An 18,256-nucleotide genomic window follows, 5' to 3' on the forward strand; every position below is an offset into this window, starting at 1 on the left:
GTTACAAGGCACACAGATGACAGTTACCTGTATGTCGTGTAAATGGACATTTGCACAATTTTGACATGATTTTTCATTTTCGGAAAAGCCATTTTTGACTATATTACGATGATCTGAAAATGGGTTTTGGCCCGAAACTTGTCATCGAGTGAATAAAAAAAAAGTATCATTTGCAACTTTGGACTGGGTTTTCGTTGCATTGATTAACAGAAGTTGCTGATCCACAGCTATTCCAGGACGCTGGAAGCTCGTACACGGGAGAAGTGACGTATTTTTTTTCTTTTTTTTATAAACAAGACACGGTTTCTGCATAACTTGCATTTTCGCTGTAGTGTCAGAATTTTCGATACAGTAAAGTCCCGAGTGCTTTTTGTAACTTTGGACTGGTTTCTCGTTATAGTTCTCTCGTGCGCAAAGAATTCCTGCTCTCCGCCACGACCCAATGGTATGAATGCGTAGTGACTGTTCTGTCTGACATGTCTGAAAGAAGAGACACCACTCGAAATCTGCAGCTGTGGTACATGTTACGTAAATTTTGTGTGAACGGCAGGAGGGGAACTGTTGATGTCAGTTCCCTTGGGGCTTTATGTGCAATCGGGGGGGAGTCATAATGTGTGCCGGACCTAGATTCGAACCCGGGATCTCCTGCTCATCAAGCACATGGATTAACCACTGCACCATCTACATACAGTGTTTATCCCACTTATCGCCACCGATCTGCAGTCTCCGTCCATGCCCTCCATGCTCGCTACTTTGAGGTTCCAACAGGAGTTCTGACGTACTTGAGCATACGAATGTTGGAATGAACAGATATCACGTATTCATACACTCCTGGAAATTGAAATAAGAACACCGTGAATTCATTGTCCCAGGAAGGGGAAACTTTATTGACACATTCCTGGGGTCAGATACATCACATGATCACACTGACAGAACCACAGGCACATAGACACAGGCAACAGAGCATGCATAATGTCGGCACTAGTACAGTGTATATCCACCTTTCGCAGCAATGCAGGCTGCTATTCTCCCATGGAGACGATCGTAGAGATGCTGGATGTAGTCCTGTGGAACGGCTTGCCATGCCATTTCCACCTGGCGCCTCAGTTGGACCAGCGTTCGTGCTGGACGTGCAGACCGTGTGAGACGATGCTTCATCCAGTCCCAAACATGCTCAATGGGGGACAGATCCAGAGATCTTGCTGGCCAGGGTAGTTGACTTACACCTTCTAGAGCACGTTGGGTGGCACGGGATACATGCGGACGTGCATTGTCCTGTTGGAACAGCAAGTTCCCTTGCCGGTCTAGGAATGGTAGAACGATGGGTTCTATGGCGGTTTGGATGTACCGTGCACTATTCACTGTCCCCTCGACGATCACCAGTGGTGTACGGCCAGTGTAGGAGATCGCTCCCCACACCATGATGCCGGGTGTTGGCCCTGTGTGCCTCGGTCGTATGCAGTCCTGATTGTGGCGCTCACCTGTACGGCGCCAAACACGCATACGACCATCATTGGCACCAAGGCAGAAGCGACTCTCATCGCTGAAGACGACACGTCTCCATTCGTCCCTCCATTCACGCCTGTCGCGACACCACTGGAGGCGGGCTGCACGATGTTGGGGCGTGAGCGGAAGACGGCCTAACGGTGTGCGGGACCGTAGCCCAGCTTCATGGAGACGGTTGCGAATGGTCCTCGCCGATACCCCAGGAGCAACAGTGTCCCTAATTTGCTGGGAATTGGCGGTGCGGTCCCCTACGGCACTGCGTAGGATCCTACGGTCTTGGCGTGCATCCGTGCGTCGCTGCGGTCCGGTCCCAGGTCGACGGGCACGTGCACCTTCCGCCGACCACTGGCGACAACATCGATGTACTGTGGAGACCTCACGCCCCACGTGTTGAGCAATTCGGCAGTACGTCCACCCGGCCTCCCGCATGCCCACTATACGCCCTCGCTCAAAGTCCGTCAACTGCACATACGGTTCACGTCCACACTGTCGCGGCATGCTACCAGTGTTAAAGACTGCGATGGAGCTCCGTATGCCACGGCAAACTGGCTGACACTGACGGCGGCGGTGCACAAATTCTGCGCAGCTAGCGCCATTCGACGGCCAACACCACGGTTCCTGGTGTGTCCGCTGTGCCGTGCGTGTGATCATTGCTTGTACAGCCCTCTCGCAGTGTCCGGAGCAAGTATGGTGGGTCTGACACACCGGTGCCAATGTGTTCTTTTTTCCATTTCCAGGAGTGTATGTTACCTAGACAGTCTATGTATTTTAAATTTCATTACTCTACATTAACTGATTTTTCACGTTGCGTTTTTTTCCGCCTGTATATTATCTATAAATTGCCGCGGAACATTTCTTTCTACCGAGACGTACAGTATTTAACTGACCTGCGACCCACTGGAGGATCCGGAAGCCACCCTACAAGTAGCTGTATGGGTATTACATATAGTGGCCAAACAAATGAATACAAATGTGTCCACAAGGAAATCTAAAGTTATAACCTTCTGTCGAAAATAAGATCTTAGAACTAAAATCATAATAGAGAATTACATGGCGGAATAAATCCTTGTGTTCAAATACTTGGCCTGTGATATCTGTTATGCGTATGATAACTATGCTGCAGTGCCAAAGAAACTGGTATAGGCAGACGTATTCAAATACAGAGATACGAAAACAGGCAGAATACGGCGTTGCGATCGGCAACGCCCATAGAAGACAAGTATCTGGCGCAGTTGTTAGATTGGTTACTACAGCAATAATGGCACGTCATCAAGATTTAAGTGAGTTTGAAGCCGGCGCACGAGAGATGTGACACGGCATCTCCGAGGTAGCGCTGAAGTGCGGATTCTCCCGAACGTCTAATTCACGAGTGCACCGTGAATATCAGGAATCCGTTAAAGCGACTGAAGAGAATCGTTCAACGTGACAGAAGTGCAACCTTGCCGCAAGCAGCTGCGGATTTCAGTACTTGACCATCAACAATAATCAGAATGCGAACCATTCAAGAAAACATTATCGATATGGGCTTTTGGAACCGAAGGCCCACTCGTGTACTCTTCATGAGTGCACGACAGTAAGCTTTATGCCTCGTCTGGGCCTGTCAACACTAACATTGGACTGTTGATGACTGAAAACATGTTGCCTGCTCGGACGAGTCTCGCTTCAAATTGTTCAGATAGTTCAAATGGCTCTGAGTACTAAGGGACTTAACTTCTGAGCTCATCAGTCCCCTAGAACTTAGAACTACTTAAACCTAACTAACCCAAGGACATCACACACATCCACGCCCGAGGCAAGATTCGAACCTGCGATTCCAGACTGTAGCGCCTAGAACATATTGTATCGAACGGATAAACGTGTATAGGTATGGAGACAAGCTCATGAATCCATGGATCCGTCATGTCAGCAGAGGACTGTCCAAGTTGGTGGAAACTCTGACATGGTGTGGGGTGTGGGCAGTTGGAGTGATATGGAATCCCTGATACGCCTAGATACGACTCTGACAGGTGACACGTACGTAACCATCCTGTCTGCTCACCTGCATACATTTATGTCAATTGTGCGTTCCTACGGACTTGGACAATTGCAGCAGGACAATGCGATACCGCGCACGTCCAGAATTGCTACAGAGTGGCTCCAGGAGCACTCTTCTGAGTTAACACTGTCGCTGGCCATCAAACTCCCCAGACATTAACATTATTGAGCACGTATGGGATGCCTTGCAACGTGCTGCTGACAAGAGATCTCCACCGCCCCCTACTGCTATGATTTATGGACAGCTCTACAGGATTCATTCTGTGAGCTCCCTCCAGTGCTACTTCAGACATTAGTCGAGTCCATGCCACGTCGCGTTGCGGCACGTTTGCGTGTCGCGCGGGCCCTACACTATATGAAGCAGGTGTACCAATTTCTTCCGCTCTTCAGTGTACAAACCTGCCTATAAAGGTACTCATAAATGTAACATGTGATTAAGAGCATGATCCTGAACAAAACCAGAAAACAGACACTACTTAAGCTATATAGTACTTTGACTGCACCTTTATTCTGTATTGATTCAAAGCATGGACCTCCGCGACCAAAACAATACAGAGAATTAAAGGAGCGGAAATGAGTGTTCTGTGACTTTTGATGGGATACAGTGTGTTGTGGCGTAACAAGACAGCCACGCCACTCGGAAGTAGCCGAAATGCACGCGTTAAATTCACGCAGATGGGCGTGAGGTCTGAAACGGGATACGTAATGAATGCTATAAAGAAAAGTACGTAGCTTCTGTAATACTTAACTTTGTATACAGCATTCTTGATGATACAAGTGAGACTCTCTCCAGAAATGGTTAGTGGCGCCTTGCTAGGTCGTAGCCATGGACTTAGCTGAAGGTTATTCTAACTGTCTCTCGGCAAAGGAGAGAAAGGCTTCGTCAGTGTAGTCGCTAGCAAAGTCGTCCGTACAACTGGGCGAGTGCTAGTGCGTCTCTCTAGACCTGCCATGTGGTGGCGCTCGGTCTGCGATCACTGACAGTGGCGACACGCGGGTCCGACATGTACTAATGGACCGCGGCCGATTTAAAGCTACCACCTAGCAAGTGTGGTGTCTGGCGGTGACACCACACAGTGGATCACAAAACGAACGCTGAGATAGGAGTTCCACGTTCTAGGAACGGAAGAAATAAAAAGATCCCACAGTATAGAAATGAGTGGTATGGCAGGTATGGATCAACTACTTACAGCAAAAAAAAAAAGCGGAAGGAGGATAGAAAGATGAGAAAGATGCTTGTGTCATCGGGTTTGGATTACTTCGTTTCGGAACAGGCAAAGATGTCTAACCCGAAAATATACATGATGAGGTCCCACATTAAGCCAAGGTGAATATCTCCCATAGAGTAAAGCTACCCCTGCAGCAAGTGTTCGTAGCGCATGTTTAGAGCAGTCGTTCGCTCGGATGATGAGATATCCACACCTGATCATCATTAACCTGGCGTAACAATAAATGGCAGTCATTCGACTAGGTGGCACAGTCGCACTCATCCATGGTCTAGTCTCGATGAGCCTGTGCTCTCTGCAATTGGAATTAACGATGTCAGTGGGTCAACATAAGAAAACGGTAGGGCGATCTGTTGCCTGTCTCCATGTTTAGCAACGTGCACCAAATGGTGTGCCTCGAAACACTTGTGTCACCAAGAGAACTGTACATTCTCGTCAGATCTGCTACATATCGTCGCTATCCTCTTTATCAGGAGATCTCCGACCTCCAGTTAATTGATGGGGCGTAGACGTCAGACGTCTTGCGCACACTGGTGCTTTCACAGTCCTCCAAACACTTCCGTAGAAGCTTACGACAGAAGCACGTGAACAGCCCAAACGGTCTCTCCGTTTTCCAAGATGCTCGTTCCAAAGTGCTAGGGTATAACAGTGTCTGCCCTTTGTCAAAATCACTTACCGTCATCTGTGGTAAAACTAGACCACTTTCCCATATTCCTTGACACGTAAGCTCTGATAAGTTGACCGAATATTAGTAAACTATGGTCTAATCTTTACTTTTTTAATATTTGATTTTATTTTTCTTTCCATGACTGTCGCCTGTGACTAGATCAATGCAATTCCTCGCTTTTCAGTAACTGTTTATGCCTGCAATATTTTTTGCATAAAACTGGGGCAATGTAACCTTTAGTTGGGGCAGCATTCTCCCACATGTTCCTTCGAAAATGTTCGCAGTAAGCTAAAAAATGCACTGAGTCCATTTTAAGCCAACCAGCTATGATCATATATTTAATAGATTCTTATGAAAGTTCAATGAATCATTTATTTCCCAAATGTGAGTTAAATAAGGAAAATTCTATTTCGTTTATTTTCGTTAGATCAATAGTTTCAAAAGCATAACTTAATTTAAAAGTTAACAAATCTACCTACACTATAGCGGTCGAGCTCAGGAACAGAAAGCAGGTTTCTTTTATAGACTTTTTGGGTTGCTTTATTTTGCACAACTTCCGCCCAGCAACGCATGTTCTTAGTATCAGTTGAGGATGTTTAATATTTACCACTTTTTCTCTAGTTTTTCTGACACTGTTCCTCCTACCATGCCACATTCATTTATGTTCATTGGCAGGCAATAAAGAAGCTTTGCTTTTTTAGTGAGACATTTCCATCGTTTTGAACCCAAAGGTAAAATGATGAGCCATGATGCCTTTTAAGTCTTTCATCAGTTCATTTAATAGCGCAGGAAACACTTGTCAGCTTGGTGGAGAAGAGTTGCTGTTTACTAAGCGGGACAAAACGAGGGCCGGCACGATTTTAGGAAGTGTTCCATGACTTTCGGCACCTCAGCGTATGATACAAAAGCAATAATTTGCATAATATGGTGTCACCGCCAAACACCACACTTGCTAGGTGGTAGCCTTTAAATCGGCTGCAGTCCGTCAGTATACGTCGGACCCGCGTGTCACCACCATCAGTGATTGCAGACCGAGCGCCGCCACACGGAAGGTCTAGAGAGACTTCCTAGCACTCGCCCCAGTTGTACAGCCGACTTTGCTAGCGATGGTTCACTGATAAAATACGCTCTCATTTGCCGAGACGATAGTTAGCATAGCCTTCAGCTACGTCATTTGCTACGACCTAGCAAGGCACCATGTTCAGTTACTATTGATATTGTGAATAATGTACAGTCAAGAGCGACGTTCGCCATTTATTGATTAAAGTTAAGTATTCCACCAGCTACGTCCGTTTTTTCTAAAGTCTCATTTCCTTGTCCTGTTCCAGACCTCACGCCAGCCTGCGTGAGCTAAAACGCGTGCCTTTTGGCTTCCTCTAGTAACCCGGTGTTGGCTCTCCTGCCAACTCACAACATTGGCGACGAGACAATACCGCGTTCGTAACTATACTGCCCCAATTTACTTGTGTAATGGCTTCGCCACCATCTCCAGATGTACTGTCCGAATTTTATAGCTTGCAGAATCAGTAGACGCAGGCCTTACTGGATGCTCTTGGACAGCTCGTCCAGGGTCAACGTCAGCTGCAAAACGATGCGGCAGCCGCAGCCACAACACGCAGTTGCACCAACTTTTCGTCCTTTTGATGCTGCACTGGAAAGCTGGACGGAGTGGTCACGCCAATTTGGATTGCATCTCGCCGCCTACAGAATTCAAGGTCACGAGCGGCAGCCTTTTTTGTTATCTTCCGTTGGGGTGACCACGTACTGTGCGATAGTCAAATTCCCCGACGTGACGTAGCAACTATGTCCTACGACGAAATTTTGTCTGCATCAGATGCATATTTCAAAGAATAAGTCAATGTAGTTGCCAAACGGTATACCTTCTTTCGTACAAAACGTACGGCAGGTCAGACTAACCAGGAGTGGGTTGCAACCTTGCAAGGCCTTACTAGGGATAGTTGTTTTGAGTGTCAATGTGGACTCCCTTATTCATATACTATGGTACATAATGCAATTGCACAGAACGTTTCTGACGTTCGTATAAGGGAACAAATTTCGAAACTAGTCAATCCCTCCCTTCAGCAAGTGATGGACATATTGGATCAGCAGGACACACTTGACTTTGCTCAGGAATCATTTGAAACTTCGCCACCCATGTGTCAGGTTAACCGGACTGCCGGGCGAGCTGCACGGAAAAGTAAACAGTCCTCGCGCACGGCCGCGCCACTGCCGCCAGGCTCTCAGCCACGTGTACCGCGTCGGCAAGCAAATGTAGTGCTAAAATCATGCCCGTGGTGTGCTACTAGACATTCGCGTGAGAATTGCCCGTCACGCCAAGCTATTTGATTTTACTGTAATAAAAAAGGACATGTTCAAAGTGTTTGCCAGAAAAAGTTCAGAACGGAAGCTCAAAACCATTCCAGGCCCATTGCTTCGCGCCGGTATCGGAATCGAACCAAGGATACTCAGGCTCGCGACACTTCGCCCATGGAAATTCATATAGTTCATGCCACTCCGCCCAGTGCCACTCTCTCTAACAGTGACTGTGTTCATCCCACAAATAGTGTGCGTCGACATCACAGGAACGCCCGTCAAATCGCAAGTGATTTTGTACCAGTGTCAGTTCACGTTGCAAGAGACAGTCGCTCTTGTCGTCAGCAGGGCAATAAACTTTTTGTGGACTTGGACATTAACGGCAAAGTGCTACCATTCCAGCTCGATACCGGGGCTGCAGTTTCACTGATCAATTAAGACACTTACAAACTGCTGGGCACACCTCTGTTGCGTGCCGCAACTGCTAAGTTAATTACTTATTCAGGTCACGAGCTCCCTGTGTTAGGACAGTGCAGCCTTCTTGCAACATACAAGGGACAAACAAAACTTGGTTCAATTTACGTCCTTCATTCTTCTTCTGCAGTGAACTTGTTTGGTTTCGATTTATTTCAGTTGTTTAACTTGTCTATAGTAAATCAGGTGGTATCAGTGAACCAGACTGTGCCTTCCGACAGTGTTTCTCGTCTATGTGAAGAATTTGGAGACATTTTTGCACCGGGCCTCGGTTGCACTAAGAACTATAATTCACATTTGGAACTGAAAGTAAACGCGCAACCGAAATTTTTCAGAGCGCGCAATGTTCCCCACGCATTGCGTGATGAGGTCGCAAAAACATTACACGATTTGGAGTGACAAGGTGTAATTGAACGTGTGCAGGCTTCTCTCTGGGCATCACCCTTAGTAATTTTGCGAAAACCTTCCAGAAAATTGAGACTTTGCGTGGACTTCAAGGCAACAGTGAATCCACTTGACTGCAACTTTTCCTTTACCCCGCCCGGAAGATCTTTTTGACAAACTGTGCCCGGGTAAATATTTTTCGAAGTTGGACCTAGCAGATGTGTACTTGCAAATACTGGTGGACGAAGAATCCCAGCGCGTTTTGGTGGTTAACACGCATCTTGGTTTGTATCGATTCAAACGACTGCCATTCGGGTGTGCATCCGCCCCTGCATTGTTTCAGCAATATCTACAAACTGTTTGTGAGTTGGTCCCTACTGCAGAGAACTATCTGGACGATATTGTGATCTCTGGAAAGACGGAAGGAGAACATTTAGCCAATCTCAGAACATTATTTCAGGTCTTGCGACAAAATGGTCTTCGCTTGCGGAAGGACAAATGTGTGTTTTTTGCTCGTGACTTACCGTACCTGGGGCATGTACTCAATGCCCAAGGCATACATCCCAGTCCCGAGCACCTCCGTGCCATACAAGACTTGCCTTCGCCGAAGAATTTGAAGCAGCTACAGAGTGTGCTGGAAAAAATAAATTACTATCATAAATATATCCCCCGCGCCTCTTCCATTTCAGCTCCGCTTCATCGCTTAGGCCGTAAAGGTGTTCCGTTCGTCTGGACGACGGAATGCGAACGCGCCATTCGCCAGTTGAAATCCGCGTTGCTTTCCAATACTTGCCTTAAGCCATTCGATCCCCGGAAGCCCCTTTTGTTGATGGTGGATGCATCGGATTTCGGGATCGGTGCTGTGCTTGCGCACAAAGATGGATCGCACGATCGCCCTATTGCCTTTGCGTCCAAATTGCTCTCGTCTGCGCAAAGAAATTATTCACAGATCGAGAAAGAAGCATTGGCTCTCGTATTTGGTGTTACAAAGTTTCATGATTTCTTGTATGGTCGTCACTTTACCATCATCACAGACCACAAACTTTTGACATCGCTTTTTCATCCGACCAAGCCTGTACCTCCACATACAGCGCAGAAATTAATTCGCTGGTCTATTTTCCTCTCGCATTAGCGCTACGATATCTTGTATCGGTCCACTGCTAAGCACGGAAACTCCGATGCGTTGTCCCGTTTGCCTCTTGCTGAGGATAGAGCATTCGATTCCTCCGAACTTGCTTGCATGTTCATTGATTCGGAAACCGATGACGTGGTCGAATCGTTTCCGATTATGTTCGTCGTGTAGCTACAGCCACAGCTGCCGACCCTGTCCTTGCTACCGTTCTGCGTTTTGTTGCTACGCAATGGCCCTTGTCAAAGTCACGGATCGGAGATCCGTTGGTTCGCCGATTTTTTGCTCACAAGGAGAGACTTTTTGCACGACGTGGTGTTTTGCTGTTGCGTTCAGATAATTGATCAGTCCAGAGTCGTGGTACCACATTCGTTACAGTCCTCTGTCTTACAGCTTCTCCACCAAGGACATTGGGGTATAGTGAGAACGAAACAAATTGCTCGTCAGCACTGTACTTGGTTCGGAATCGATGCCACGATTACGAATATGTGCTCTTCTTGCATGGTGTGTGCCAAACAACAGTCAGCACCACCGCGGAAGTTCTTTGCATGGCCAAAAGCCACTTCCCCTTGGGAACGCTTACACGTCGATTTTGCTGGTCCATTCTGGAATGCTCGATAGTTCGTTGTGGTAGATTCAATCAGTAATTTTCCTTTTGTTGTCCGGTTGTCTTCCATGACGTCATCTGCCACCATCCAAGCGTTATCTGCTATCTTTTGCATTGAAAGTCTTCTACAGACTTGTTTCCGACAATGGCCCACAATTCATGTCCGCAGAATTTCAGTCATTCTGCAAGGCCAATGGTATTCAATATCTGACGTCCGCGCCGTTTTCGCCACAGTCAAACGGTGCCGCTGAACGATTGGTCAGGACTTTCAAGTCACAGATGTTGAAGTTGAAAGAGTCGCATTCTCGGGAGGACGCGTTATTGCTCTTTTTGTCCTCTTATCGCTCTCAGCCCCGAGATGGTCGCTCGCTGGCTGAGTTGCTCCACGGTCGCCCTCATCGCACCTTGATGTCTTTGCTGCATCCGCCGCATCAGGTTCCTGTGCAGCGGCAGAGACCTGCTTTTGCCCCAGGCGACGTTGTATACTACCGCAACCATCGAGGTTCACGGCGTTGGCTCGAAGGGCGCATTCTTCGCTGCCTCGGCCGCGCTATGTATCTGGTTTTGGGGGCCTCTGGTGAGGTGCGTCGGCATCTCAATCAGCTGCGCCTCTGTCGTCGCACGGGATCTGCCGCTCCCCGTCTGATTTCAGCGACGGTGCCGTCCGGTCAGCGCCCTGGGGACCCATCTACTGGCTCGCCTCAGCCCCAGGTGTTACCGACGCTGCCTTCCATTTTCCCCCACGGCAACGCGCCGCCGCCGCCGCCGCCTGTTCTCCCGCCGGCGACGCCCGCAGTGGACGCGTCGCTGCAACCGCCGGGCGCCTCCCTGGGTCACGCGCCGCCGATCGCTTCCCGTGACCAGTTGTCCTCCGACATGGAACTCTTGCCCGCTCCGGGCCATATGTCGTCTTCGCCCGTCGGGTGCCCCAGCCCGATGGAGGTCGACCCTTCGGCCCCTCCTGTCTCTCTGCGGACGCATACACCGCATGTTGGCGTGCACCCTGGAGCAGGTTTTCAGGCGTTTCCTAGCTCCCCGCGGTCCGAATGGCAGGGTGCGGGTGGCACAGCCTCGCCTGTTGTTAGGCTCCCCACCTCGTCGCATACGTCAACATGGGGTCCTCCGCACGGCGGGCGGAAGCCTTATGCCACAACCGTACGTCGATTTGCGGGGGAGAAATGTGGTGTCACCGCCAGACACCACACTTGCTAGGTGGTAGGCTTTAAATCGGCCGCGGTCTGCTAGTATACGTCGGACCCGCGTGTCGCCACTATCAGTGATTGCAGACCTAGCGCCGCCACACGGCAGGTCTAGAGAGACTTCCTAGCACTCGCCCCAGTTGTACAACCGACTTGCTAGCGATGGTTCACTGACAAAATACGCTCTCATTTGCCGAGACGATAGTTAGCATAGCCTTCAGCTACGTCATTTGCTACGACGTAGCTAGGCGCCATGTTCAGTTACTGTTGATATTGTGAATAATGTACAATCATGAGCGACGTTCACCATTTATGGATTAAAGCTAAGTATTCCACCAGCTACGTCCGTTTTTTCTAAAGTCTAATTTAATTGTCCTGTTCCAGACCTCACGCCAGCCTGCGTGAGCTAAAACGCGTGCCTTTCGGCTTCCTCTAGTAACCCGGTGTTGGCTCTCCTGCCAACCCACACTACATAAAATTTATGTTTAGAAGAACGATGTTTCTTATAACAAATGCTCAGCACGTTGGCCGTCATTCATCAACAATACATGTAGTCAAGCGACAATGTTGTGAACAGCACTGTACAGCGTATCAGTACGAATGGTGAGAAACGGGCGTCGGGTGTTGCCTTTTAGCATCCTTACTGAGGTCGGACGATCATGGTAGACTTGAGACATCAGGTAGCTCCGCAACCAACAGTCACACAGGTCAGGGGACCAAGCCTGACAGATGTGATGACTCAGCAGGCCGTCGTCACCAAACGATTTGCTCAAGAGATATTTCACACATGTAGCCATATGGAGTTGAGCGCCATCCTGAAAAAAAGTTGTATCTTCTTGCACGTGTTTTTTGTTGCCAGGCGGGGGATGACGCGATTCTGTAACATATCGGTGTCTCTCGCACCTGTCACACTGGAAGTTTGGTAAGCAGTACCTACATTTACTGAAGAGAAGGGCTCGTATCACGACTGATGAGGTAGATACACACCATACCTTGACTTTTTCGTCATGCAATGTAGTTTCAACGACAGTTACAGGGTTTTCGGTAGCTTTGGAAAGTTGGAAATTTGTGTTAAGGTCCAAACTGCTGATGTCATCGGTCCCGAAGTTTAAACACTACTTAATCCAACTCACGCTAACTTACGCTGAGGACGACATACTCACCCATGTCCGATGGAGGACTCTAACCTCTAAGGGGGCGAGCCGCGCGAACCGTGACCAGCCGCCTGAGACCGCGCAGCTACACCGCGCGGCTTCGGTACCTTTGGATAATGACACATCCTCTGAGTGTAAAATGGGCTTCGTCGGTCAGTCAACCAATCGTCATCCTTCCTCATTTTTGTTTCAATGTCCACGCTGTAACGTTCCCTGGCAAACTCACGCTATTAATGAACTAAAATTTATTTGTACCATATACGCCGCTCTGACCAATTTGTATATACTGTAATTATTGAACAAAAAATATTATTGAATTTTGTGTAAAAGACATTTGTTATTATTGTAATATTTTTTGTAGTAATATTCTCTCTGTATTTAGGATGGTAATATTTCTATATTCATTATGTAATTGCGAAATGTGTCAATATCTGCGATAACAGAGATGTGAAATTCAGCCAGAGGAAAATAATGTTATGAGATTACAAAGAAATGTTAATAGTCAGCAGTAGTATAAAAGCACCACGTAATGTGTATTCTTTGGTCATCTCCGTGTAGAGCTGAATGCGAGAGGAAGCTGTGACGAAGCGTTTTATGAATTGGTAGACTTCCTTTGTCTGTATCTAGATTTAGCCGCCATTAGAGGAGAAATTACAAACTAATGTGAGTTGAATTATTGTTGGGCCTAAATATATCATAATTTATCAAAAGTGTGTATTATTAATGTAAATTAGATTGCCCATGTCATCTATAATATTTCTTTAAAGAATTTTCAGCATTTTTAGCGGTGTTGCTGGGCTGTGCCGCGACCGATCGATTTGCAGCGGCGGCACATTTAAAAAATTGTTCCGCTAAAGAAAAATCAACCAAACCCGTAAATCGGGAACAGATAAAAATTAGCAGTGAATTAAGAAAATGTTCTTCTTTTACAGTGATCCTGAGACTGATGAATTTTAAACTAATTATACATTTGTGCATTCGTAGGCGGATAGTTAATGTTGAAATATAACAATGTTGGTTCTTTCAAATAACTTAAATGTACAGCGAAGTATGTTTTATCAGTGATAATTAAATGTCGGCTTGGCAATATTTAACCATTTTCTGCTAATAGAGACAGTCTTGTGTTCTATAGCTAACGCCGGGAAAGAATTCAGTAAATATTAATAAAAAAAAAACCACTGCATTTAGAAAATGTGTGCCAAGGCCGAATTATGTAAAAGATTTAATTCTCAACTAAATATTCTTAATCAGTTAATATGCGTTCACGTAATTTTTAAATGTACGTAATTCTTTTGAAAATGAATTTTTATTACCACACGTAAATAAGAGAAAAGTTCTACAACAAAGTTCGTACTTACAGAAGAAAGTTAAAGAAAGGCAGATTAATTAACTAAAAGCAAAAATTTAAAAAACGTAACTGATTATTATTATTCTTTAATAAATAAATTTTTAATGCATTTCATTAAAACACGCAAGTGCTGTCCGCACCACAAAAGCGGTGCCAACAGTTCACGATGACGCTGGATTTTGTGCGGATAGCGTTGGAGGGTTCGCCTTAATGCTTTGCAAACATTAGTGCGTGGAATGCCCGGTGCGACGCGCTACTTCACGAGCGCTGACTTCGCCATGTGGAAGTGAACTCGCTAGTCTCGATTACTTCATAAACTGTCCGAGCAACAGTAGCGCTTTTCTCGGCTACCGACTGCAGGGCCGACGTAAACAACCCATGGCTTCGAACTTCGTTATCACTCCTTCACGGCGACACTTGCCACAGCGCCTTTACCCGTTCGAATACCCTTCTTATGGCAATAGGGCCGTAACGCTGCAGTAGCGGATTCAACATTACAATTGTATTCCTAGCCGTGCCTTTCTGGTAAAATCAACACGCCGCGATTGTTACCACATCTGACTCCCTCTCCCACTGTATCTCATTTTTTACACGATTCTTATGCAGCGTCACTGGCGTGTTGCTATCCGGTGCCATCTGTACATCAGTTTTTACGCTGGTTTTTGGTTTCCATGAAACACCATATCATTTGATGTGTCTGTGTCAAGTTTCGTCTCTCTACCTACAGTTTCTCGTGAATTAGAGAATATTAAAAAAAAATAGTTCAAATGGCTCTGAGCACTATGGAACTTACCATCGTAGGTCATAAGTCCCCTAGAACTTAGAACTAATTAAACCTAACTAACCTAAGGACATCACACACACCCATGCCCGAGGCAGGATTCGAACCTGCGACCGTAGCAGTCCCGCGGTTCCGGACTGCAGCGCCAGAATATTCAAATGTTAATGGACTTTCGGGTCACCGAGTACATATCATACCTGACTGACGGCTGTTGCATGCTACATGCAGTGTACTTTTGAGAGTTACCTCCAAATTTTTGTAGGCCAAAATTAAAGCTGTCATTTTCCTTTTAGTAATTTTCAAAGCTTAGTTTCCCTTCCTACATTTTTCCGCGTCCATAGTGTATACAAAATTCACAGAGCTCTAGTATTCAGACTGTAAAAACAGAACAGTTAACCCATTTTCTCGATGTAGTCTCGCCAATATGGCACAGTTAGTAAACAGAACTGCTTTGCGTAAATTAACGCTGTGCATTTTCAAACTGTGGTTACTCAGACAAAGCGCCACAAAACGAGGAACAGCAAAGAGTGCCGACAGAGTGCAGCACTGTCGCACGGGAAATGTCGGCACACAGTTGCTGTCGTCCAGTTGTTGCCGTCTGCTTGCCGGATTACGCGAAAAAGCACATGGCTGAGGTCCCGTATTTTCCTGCGAAAATCGGCGCTCTCCTGGCCGTCGACTGTTTGTTATTGTTTCGAAGCCCCGGACAGAATAAACATAAATATTTTGCGACTAAAACTGCGACTCTTTTTGTATTGTAAAGCACAGGTCCAGCACAGCTGCGCTAAACGAGAAGGTACCCCTAGAAGAGAGAGCTGGATGCATTTATGAAAATAATTTCTGCAGAACCATTGTGCCGCCACGACATGGAGGGAAGTACGCTATCATACAACCACACACAAAACAATGACCACATTGGGACGGCTTGTGACGTAGGAAGTACGGTAATATTATCGCCGATCACGCTAGTTTATCATGATCTGCAATGGCACCATTCACGGTCACCACACAGCTACACTGAAGCGCCAAAGAAACTGGTACAGCCGGCCGGTGTGGCCGTGCGGTTCTAAGCGCGTCAGTTTGGAACCGCGTGACCGCTACGGTCGCAGGTTCGAATCCTGCCTCGGGCATGGATGTGTGTGATGTCCTTAGGTTAGTTAGGTTTAAGTAGTTCTAAGTTCTAGGGGACTGATGACAGTAGTTAAGTCCCATAGTGCTCAGAGCCATTTGAACCATTTGAAACTGGTACAGGCATGCATATTCATATAGAAAGATATGTAAACAGGCAGAATACAGAGCAGAGGACGGCAACGCCTATATAAGACAACAAGTCCCTTGGGCAGTTGTTAGATCAGTTACTGTTGCTACAATGGCAGTTAATCAAGATTTAAGTGAGTTTGAACGTTGTGTTATAGTCGGCGCACGAGCGATGGGATACAGCATTTACGAAATAGCGATGAAGTGGGTATTTTCCCATACGAGCATTTCACGGGTGTACTGTGAATTTCAGGAATCCGCTAGAACATAAAATCCCCGACGTCGCTGCAGCTGGAAAAAGACCCTGCAATAACGGAACCAACGATGACTGAAGAGAATCGTTCAGTGCGACAGAAGTGCAACTCTTAAGCAAATTGCTGCAGATTTCAATGCTGGGACATCAACAACTGTCAGTGTGCGAACCATACAACGAAACGTCATCGACATGGGTTTGCGGACCCGAACCCCCACTCGTGTAGCCTTGATGACTGCACGACGCAAGGCTTTACGCCTCTCCTGGGAACGTCAACACCGAAATTCGACTGTCTATGACTGGAAATATGTTGCCTGGTCGGACGAGTCACGTTTCAAATTATATCGAGCGGATGGACGTGTACGGGTATGGAGACAACCTCATGAATCCATGGATCCTGCATGTCAGCAGGGTATGTCCAAGCTGGTGGAGGCTCTGTAATGGTGTGGGGAGTGTGCAGTTGGAATAGTATCGGACAGCTGATACGTCTAGATGCGACTCTGACAGGTGACACATACGTAAGCATCCTGTGTGATAACCTGCGTCCATTCATTTCCATTGTGCATTTCGACAGACTTGGGTAATTCCAGTAGGACAATGCAACACCCAACACGTCCTGAAGTCCTACAAAGTGGCTCCAGGAACACTCTGCTGAATTTAAGAAATTCCGCTGGGCACCAAACTCAGCAGATATGAAAATTACTGAGCATATCTGGGATGCCTTGCAACGTGCTGTTCAAAAGAGACCTCCACGCCCTTATAATCTTACAGATTTATGGACAGCCCTGCAGGATTCATGGTGTAAGTTCCCTCCAGCACTACTTCAGACATTAGTTGAGTCCATGCCAATTCTTGTTGCGGCACTTCTGCGTGCTCGCGTGGGCCCTACACGGTATTAGGCCGGTGTACCAGCTTGTTTGACTCTTCAATGTATTTGTCAAAGCCTTGCACGACGAGTGACGAATCAGGTCTCTGTCTGTCTGTCGCCAAAACAATTTTCTATCAACATTCACTGATAAAATGTTTCTACATCTACATCTACATCCATACACCGCAAGCCACCCGACGGTGCGTAGCGGAGGGTAACCTGAGTACCTCCCTTCTATTCTAGCCTCGTATTGTTCGTGGAAAGAAGGATTGTCGGTATGCTTCTGTGTGGGCTCTAATCTCTCTGATTTTATCCTCATGGTCTCTTCGCGAGATATACATAGGAGGGAGCAATATACTGCTTGACTCTTCGGTGAAGGTATGTTCTCGAAACTTTAACAAAAGCCCGTACCGAGCTACTGAGCGTCTCTCCTGCAGAGTCTTCCACTGGAGTTTATCTATCGTCTCCGTAACGCTTTCGTGATTACTAAATGATCCCGTAACGAAGCGCGCTGCTCTCCGTTGGATCTTCTCTGTCTCTTCTATCAATCCTATCTGGTACGGATCCCACACTGCTGAGCAGTATTCAAGCAGTGGGCGAACAAGCGTACTGTAACCTACTTCCTTTGTTTTCGGATTGCATTTCCTTAGGATTCTTCCAATGAATCTCAGTCTGGCATCCGCTTTACCGATGATCAACTTTATATGATCATTCCATTTTGAACTACTCCTAATGTGTACTCCCAGATAATTTATGAAATTAACTGCTTCCAGTTGCTGACCTGCTATTTTGTAGCTAAATTATATAGGATCTATCTTTCTATGTATTCGCAGCACATTACACTTGCCTACATTGAGATTCAATTGCCATTCCCTACACCATGCGTCAATTCGCTGCAGATCCTCCTGCATTTCAGTACAATTTTCCATTGTTACAACCTCTCGATACACCACAGCATCATCTGCAAAAAGCCTCAGTGAACTTACGATGTCATCCACAAGCTCATTTATGTATATTGTGAATAGCAACGGTCCTATGACACTCCCCTGCGGCACA

Source organism: Schistocerca cancellata, chromosome 5 (assembly GCF_023864275.1).
Source record: "Schistocerca cancellata isolate TAMUIC-IGC-003103 chromosome 5, iqSchCanc2.1, whole genome shotgun sequence".
NCBI lineage: Eukaryota > Metazoa > Arthropoda > Insecta > Orthoptera > Acrididae > Schistocerca > Schistocerca cancellata.